The sequence below is a fragment of the Chrysemys picta genome, chromosome 4, assembly GCF_011386835.1.
Source record: "Chrysemys picta bellii isolate R12L10 chromosome 4, ASM1138683v2, whole genome shotgun sequence".
NCBI lineage: Eukaryota > Metazoa > Chordata > Testudines > Emydidae > Chrysemys > Chrysemys picta.
This window is the reverse complement of record NC_088794.1, coordinates 54,071,230-54,079,380: the sequence shown is the minus strand read 5'-3', so window position 1 is coordinate 54,079,380 and position 8,151 is coordinate 54,071,230. Positions and strand designations below refer to the sequence as shown.

General features: G+C 46.8%; 1 long non-coding RNA gene across 1 annotated transcript; it reads right to left on the bottom strand.

The window, feature by feature from the left end:
• Positions 1-3,672: 3,672 nt before the first annotated feature.
• LOC135982736 (uncharacterized) lies at positions 3,673-6,321 on the bottom strand. Its single transcript, XR_010600281.1, has 2 exons — positions 6,114-6,321; positions 3,673-5,369 (listed from the first exon to the last, which is right to left on the bottom strand). It is a non-coding gene; the product is annotated as an uncharacterized LOC135982736 (long non-coding RNA).
• Between the last annotated feature and the right edge of the window lie 1,830 nt (positions 6,322-8,151).

Sequence of the window (8,151 nt, the reverse complement as noted above, 5' to 3'; positions counted from 1 at the left end):
GCTGTAGGAGGGTGGGTGCGATTGGCAAAACTGATGAGCGACTTCAAAAAAAAAAAAAAAAAAACCAAGGACGAGTGAGATTTTCAACGGCTGGTTGGGTTGCAGTACAAATTCTAACGCAGTGCCCCCAATCCTGCAAGTAAGAGCCCCAGGGGCTTAACTTTGCACTCTAAGGGTATGTCTACACTGCAGTGTCAGCCTGGGGTTTGAACTCAGGCTCAAGTCTAACCCTTCTTTCACCCCTACAAGTCTACACACAAATCACACTAACCCAAGGCTTGGGCCCAGGGCTCCAGGACCCTGTAGGGGGTAGAGGGGCCAAACTCAAGTCAAGCTAGAACCCAAGATGCAAGGTCTATTTATTGCTTTGGGGGGGAGGGATAGCTCAGTGGTTTGAGCATTGGCCTGCTAAACCCAGGGTTGTGAGTTCAATCCTTGAGGGGGCCGCTTGGGGATCTGGGGCAAAATCAGTACTTGGTCCTGCTGGTGAAGGCAGGGGGCTGGACTCGATGACCTTTCAAGGTCCCTTCCAGTTCTAGGAGATGGGATATCTCCATTATTAGTAATTAGTAATTAGATGCAACCCTACTGGACTTGTGCTGTGGCAGTTAACCAAAAGTATCCCATAATCCTATGGGCCAACAATCTGGATAGTCTAGTCTGATGAATAGTCAAGTTTTCCCACTCTGTGCCATGAACCAAGGGCTAGAGTGGGTGCATTTCAGGAGGGCACTAGGAAGTCTGGGATATGGTTGGCTGGACTCAGATCTGCAGCATAGATAGTGGAGGCCCAGGTTTGAAAATTCTTTACCTAGGATTAACAATCAGTGTAGATGCTCAAGCCCTGGATTCTCTAACACAAGATCCACTAACTCAATTTCCACTAATCACAGGTACCGATGGAAAAAAATTAGCAGGTGCATAGCACCCACCAGCAGCCAAGCCTAAAATCTTTAGTTTGTTTTATATTTTCCCAGTTTGTTATTTTAGCTTAGAAATATTAGGCCTTGTGTACCTGGGGAAATCGCACCATTTTAATTTAAATTAGTTTTGACTTTTTTCAGTTTCATTTAAATCTCTTTCCAAGCAACAAGCTAAACCAAAATAAGCTGCTCTTAGACAAAAATAAGAGCACCCAGTGAGGGATTTGAACCAGTTTAACTAATCCTTTTAAATCACACCTTAACTTAAACTGACAAAAAAATTTCATGTCGACAAGCCCTCAGGTAATTCAAATCTGGTTTTGATCTGAAGGATGCTCATTATGAGCTCTTAACACTTTAATTGAAGGGAGATGGAGATGATTTTTATCAAAGGTTTCCTTTATCCAAAATGTTAATTGGTCATTGAATGCAAGTAGGAAGTTAAATAACACAAATAACCAAAAAGTCTTAAACAGTCTGATTAAAAATCCTCTCTCTTCTTAACAGCTCAACTTTCTCTCTTTTTTCTCATCTTCTTACCAGGTATGCTTTTTTTTTTCTTTTTTTTTTTTACAGTCATAGAGCTTTCCCGCCTTGACACCATGTGAATTTCTTATGTAAAAATGAACAGGAAATAAAAACCCCACCCCTTTCAGGCCTTCTTTGTGCACCATAAAGCGACAAAAAATGGGCACAAGGCCAATTTTTCCCCGTCACGGATCATCTTCAAAAGTTGCCTTAAAGTTAACCTGCAATATTACTTAGCCCTTTAATTAGACCTTTATAATGCATAGCTCTGAGACTGTTTCATTAAGAAAGTTCAGTAGGATCTTATCCCAGTTTTATAGACTCCTACTGGATAATGACAGAAATAGTGTGTTTATTATTATTATTACTTCTTCTGAGCATTACATTGTGGTTCCAAGAAATAGATTAGAGGTCTGAAAGTCAGGATTCCTGGGTTCCTGTCCTATCTGTGCTACTGACACTGTGAATTTGGGCCAGTCGCTTCTCACTTTCATCCTCTGTGAAATGGAGATGAGACTAATACCCACCTTTCCAAAATGTTCTGAAGTCCAGGTGAGATGAATAGTGCTATGTAAGTGCAGAGTATTAGCATTACACAATTCAGTATCCTTCAGGAGCATGTAAAAGCTTCTCTGGGAACTAAGCCTGTTTTACAGTTCACTGGTCTGGAAAGGGTCATGCCCAAGCTTTCCTCCCATCTGGTCTGTTCATTTAAGAAATGAAGCACTGAAGGTGCTGCTCATGCTGGAGGAGGCAGGGGCCAATGATTGCTTTATAAAGAATGTGCATGTGGACCCTGCTGTATTTAATACATAGATCCAAGCCCTTGTACAAACATATCCCCTAAAAGTTTGAGGTTTTCATAGGATGGAGCCAGGGTAGTTTGGGAACCTCAGTCCCAAAGCGCAAGGATGGCCTAGTGACTGGGACACTAGCTGGAGACCTGGGTTCAAGTCCCTATTCTGCCACAGACTTCCTGTATGACCATGAGCAAGTCACTTAGCTTCTCTGTGCCTCAGTTTCCCACCTGTATAATGGGGATAATAGCACTGCCCTGCCTCACAGGGATGTTGTGTGGTTAATTACATTAAAGATTGTGTGAGAGAGGAGAGACCTTTTTCTCTCTGGTCACTAGGTATCAGTTGCGAGGATTACACCTGAAGAGAGAAGGGGAACTTCGTTGGTGTTTATATTAGGGTGTGTAAATGCATTTTCTGAGTCAATGCTAATGGAGCTAAAAGACATTTCCAGCCTAATCTTTTTCATGCAGTTGGGGGGGAATAGCTCAGTGGTTTGAGTAGTGGCCTGCTAAACCCAGGATTGTGAGCTCAATCCTTGAGGTGGCCATTTAAGGGTCTGGGGCAAAAATATGTCTGGGGATTGGTCCTGCTTTGAGCAGGGGGTTGGACTAGATGACCTCCTGAGGTCCCTTCTAACCCTGATATTCTATGAACTGCAACCTGGTTCATTGTTGTTGGTTTTTACTTTGTTTGATGTCAGACCTGCTAGAATCTCACAGCTTCGCCTCTAAGCCACCCTTATTTTACCAGAATACCTCAACCATCAGTACTTTTACAAGTGCTGTAGCATAAACTCTGGGACTGCTTAACTGACATGCACCAAGCCCAAGCAGACTGTCCTTCCCATGGCAAAGAAGAAACCATGATGGCAGTTGGGAAACCATTATAATGATCTCTCCGTTCTCTGTCTATGAGAAGGACAAATACAGGAATTTAGGGATTGGCAGACTGGATCAGATATGAGGCCCTCCTAATCCAATATTTTATCTCTGACAGTGGCTAGTACCAGCCACTTCAAAGAAAGGTACAAGAATTTCCATAGTGGAGAAATATGGAATAACATGCCTATAGGGGACATTTCTTCCTGACTGCATCAGTTGGTGGCTGGTTTATGCCTTGAAGCATAAGGGTATGTATCCCTTATATTTTCTCTGTATCTACTTTGTATAAGCATATGTAAATTAGACTTTCCAATCCATCATTCTGCCACTGCCTCATAGGTGCTCAGATACTACAGTTATAGGCAACCTTATAGAAACCTAGATGTATCTGTTATTCCATGAAGGTTTGGCAAGAATCTCAGCAGGTATGATAGAATGAAGAGGTAGCAATTCATACACAAAAAAAGTGGTTGTAGAGTATGTGAAATCAACATTCAGGAGCTAGCTGCTATTTTTATTTTGAAGACAGAATCCCACTTACTCAATGTGGTTTTTATTATTTCATTTCATCTTGACCCACCAGTGCCATTTCTGTACATCGTTAGCACAAAACATTATCAAGGAAAGCCCTAACAGGAGGGGAAACACTTCAATAACATGAGCTTCCATGCAAGCATTTGACTGGCTGTCTGAGGCTCCAATGGCCACCAGTTTCTGATTCTTGGCTCGGCCCTGCTTCCTATGAATCCAACACCCAGCAACAGCTCTAGCACAGAGTCTATGATGCTTTCTCTCTGTGCTTTCATCAGAAACTGTTGCTTTCAGTTCTTCATCCCCCTTTCAATGACCAAACCATTCAACCAGTGCAAACTCAATGGACTCAGGTGTATTCTCATGCCAGGCTTTAACCCTCTAACTGCACTGTATCAAAGGTAGTATAGAGATGGTAGGAGCCAGGAAGAAATTATATTTTCAACATTAATTTGTTGGATTAAATATATTACATCCTGGTTAGTAGCACTGAGGACAGGAGCATAGTGCAGAGAAGTGCAGCACGGCTCTACCCATGTACCTTGATCCTTGCTACTCCAGTCTTGGTCTCCCACTTACCTCTGCCAGTGCACCTTAATGCTGACATACAGCATCCCCTGGAGAGACTGTCAACTTTGTGGCTGTTTTGTTTTTATATAGACAGATATTGTTTTCGGCCTGGAGGGTAAAGAGCATAATACATATAACTTCTATTGACAATGAGATAAATGCAAAACTGCTGTTAGCTGAATGGGGACCTTTGGAAGCCTGGTGTAGCTTGTTACACACCAGGCTAAAAACAAATATCTATGTACATCTTAGATGTTTGTCAGGAGGCAAAGGATTGCATTAAAATCTCAATATTTCTCCTGGTTTTAATGACTTCTTTTCATGCTGGATGGGATGACTGGGGTTAATCTAATTTGAAATCTGTCCCAGCCTTGCTGCTTTGCATCGAAAGCTTCTCGTACCTCAACCCTCCAGAGGCCAAATATGGGACCAATGGGACCCCTCAGGGAGGAACAGAACTCACTGGGCAACTCCCACCAGCCTGGAAGCCCTTCCTCTGAGGACCCAGGAACATGCCACCTTTTCTCCCCACCACGACCTTTAAAGTCATGCTCCCCAGTTCTTCGGAGATTTTAAAACAAAGGGAACAAAACAATGCCGAACCATGTGAGACAGGAGATCAGAAATCCAGATCCAAGCAGGTCGGCTTCAACGAGCTTTTCCAGCAAAGTTTCTGCTTCCAAGAGATTTCTCAGCCACGGTTCATGAGTAGGTAGAATTAGCCTCTTGGCATTGCAGGATGATGTCTCATGCCTGTGGTGTCCATGGAAAGTTCACTCATGGCCAACTCTACCTACCTACAGTTCTCCCTCCACATTCACCTTCTGTGTCCTTTAAGTTTCTCCTTGCTTTGGAAGGCCATCTTTCCCCCCTTTGGAGGGCTGTTGTACAGAATCATATGTCCATTCTGAAAAGATTTTGCTGTTCTAAAAGCTTTTGTTTTCTCCCACACACATGCAGCACAATGCTCAAGCTACAGCCAACGGGTCAGAAAACAAGAGACAACCTGAGACTGTCAGCTGGTTATAAAACTAGATTTGTAACTTTTTGGTACTGTGTCAGTTCTACATAAAAGCTTTGTCATTCGGATGGCTGTGCAGAGCTGTCCTCAGGCAGGTCACATTAGAAGGAGGGATCTAAAAGTGAGAGATAACATGATGAGGGTCATCAATATTAGAATGGAGACCGTTTGGAAGGCATACAGAGAAGAGCAACCGAAAATGTTAAGGGGCTGGAAGGAGTGATTTATGAGGAAAGATTACATTATCAAATGAGCCCACTTCTTCCCTGGTGTAATCTCACTGAGGTGTGTTGAATTGCACTAGGCATTAATTTAACCCAATACATATAGATTGGCTAAACTATGACTAAGGGGAAACATGATGTTAGAAGGTACAAGCTCCTCAGTGTATGTCTACATTGCAAGCAGGAGGTGTGACTGGATCACACGTAGGCATACTTGAGCTAGCTTTGATCTTCTCCACCCTTCTTTCTGGTACTTCTCAACTGGGATCAAGCCAGCTCGCTGAAAATCGCAGTGTAGTTGCAACAGCCTGGCTGCTGGCACAGGCTAGCTGCTCATGTACAGACCCAGGCTCTGGGACAGGTTTGTACTTGTGCAGCCAGCCTGTGCTTCTCTGAGTGCCACCATCACTTCACTGCTATTTTTAGTGAGCTAGCTCCATCAAAGCTAGCCCAGTGTAGACATACCCAAAGAGGAAGAGGCATTATTTAGGGTGTCACAAAGGAGTGTAAGTAGAAGTAACAGGATGAAATCAACAAAGGGAACATTTAGGCTGAATATGAGTAAGCTGTGTTAGGCTGTGGCACAGTCTCCCAATAGAAGTGGTGGGAGATCTACTTGGGGCATTTATAATTACCTGGAGAATGTACTGTAGAAAACACCCAGGCACTGGCCCCTAGGGGCATGGTCTAGTTGTGACCTAATTGATCTTCTCATCTCCAGTTCTTCAGTCCTGTGAGACTCTGTGAGAATACTATGTTCTGGGAATACAGGTACGGTATGCTCAAGGGCTCGCTTGACATTTGATCTTCTTCATTCAACTTTAGTACTTTAAACCTGTGGCTGAGTGAAAAGCAGGGCCGGCTTTAGGAAGTGCGGGGCCCAATTCGAACATTTTCGGCGGGGCCCCGACAGGGATTACTTTAAAATAAAAAACACGTAAAAAACACCTTTCATTTCTTCCATGTATTATTTACTTTCCATAATTATATAAATAATAAAATTATATATTACATACATTGCGTAATGTATGTGGATGCATGCTAAGCCTACCTAAAGTTATTGACACACACCCCGGGACCCCTGCCCCATCCACCCCCCTTCCCTGTCCCCTGCCACCCCATCCAACCCTTCCTCTCATTCCTGATGGCCCACTGGGACCCCTGCCCCATCCAACCACCCCTTCTCTCTGTCCCCGACTGCCCCTGGAACCCCTGCCCCTGACTGCCCCCCACCGCCCAACCCAACCCCTGCTCCTTCCTGACTGCCCCCCCAGGACCCTTGCCCCCATTCAATCCCCCTGTTCCCTGCCCTCTGACCGCCCCAACCCCTATCCACACCCCCACAACCCTCCGAACTCCCCTGTCCTCTTCCAACACCTGCTCCCTGCCCCCTGGAGCCGCTCGGCCGGGTCCGGGTCTGGGCCGGGTCCGCTTGGTCTGGGCTGGGTCCAGGGCTGGGTCCGGGCCGGGTCTGGTCGGCCCGGGTCTGGGCCTGGGCCGGGTCCGCTGGGTCTGGGCCTGGGCCAGGCCGGAGCCTCTCGGTCCGCGCCGGCGCCGCAGGGCCCGAGCTGAGCCGGGCCAGAGCCGCTCGGCCAGGTCCACGTCCGGGCCGGGGCCGGGCCCGGGGCCGCGGGGCCGGGCCGGAGCCTCTCGGGCCAGGCCGGCGCCACTTGGCTGGGGCCGGCGCCGCAGGGCCCGAGCCAGGCCGGAGCCGCTCGGCTGGTTCTGGGTCCGGGCCAGAGCCGCTCAGCCGGGACCGAGACTGGCGCCGCAGGGCCCGAGCCAGGCCGGGCCAGAGCCACTTGGCTGGGACCGGGCTGGGGGTGTTCGGCCGGGGCCAGACCGGAGGGAGCCGCGTGCTCGACCTGGGCCGCACTGAGCCCCCCTGGAACTCTCCTCCACCCCCTGCTTACCTCCTGCCTGCTGCTTGTTTCAAGCTTCCCGCGAACATCTGATTCGCGGGGAGGAGAAGGTGGGTGGAGCGTTCAGGGGAGGAGGGGTAAGTGGGCCGTGGGCCGGATGGACAGCTGCGCGGGGCCCTCTAGGCGCGGGGCCCCATTCAGGGGAATCGGCCGAATCGGCCTAAAGCCGGCCCTGGTGAAAAGTAACAGCAGGCCAACTTAATCTCTGCTGTAAATCAGTGGAGTTGCACCACAGAGGAATTGGTCAGTCTGTCCATACAGACAAGATTGGAACTTAGGAGGCTTTCCCAGCCCAGGATTTCTCTGTGACTGATGCAAGTAACCTAAAGGCTGTATAAGTGTTAGAAGCAGGTAGAAAATCCAATGATTTCCCCCAGGATCACTCTAGCCTCAAAATTTTCTTATTTTATTTTGTGGAGTACAAATATCATGGCTGAGATGCTGAATATGCTTTGCAGAAGTAAAACAAAAGTGTCTAGAGATTTCTGGAGATAAAGAGTCTCTTGAGAGACTAACCTGTTCTGTGATCAGGGCACCTGGCCTAAATTTATGCATGGCTCTTCCAATCTGCAAGAATGACTTGGATTAATTTCATGCCTGTTGTGAGTTGTTGAATCATGTCATGGTACCATGAGCTATTATTCACAGCAGGCCAGATCCTGAGGTCTATTCATGCATTCTTTAGTCACTGATTCCAGTAAGAGCTCTGCCTGAATGCACTGAGTTAGAAACTGAGTAATGTGTGCTGAAC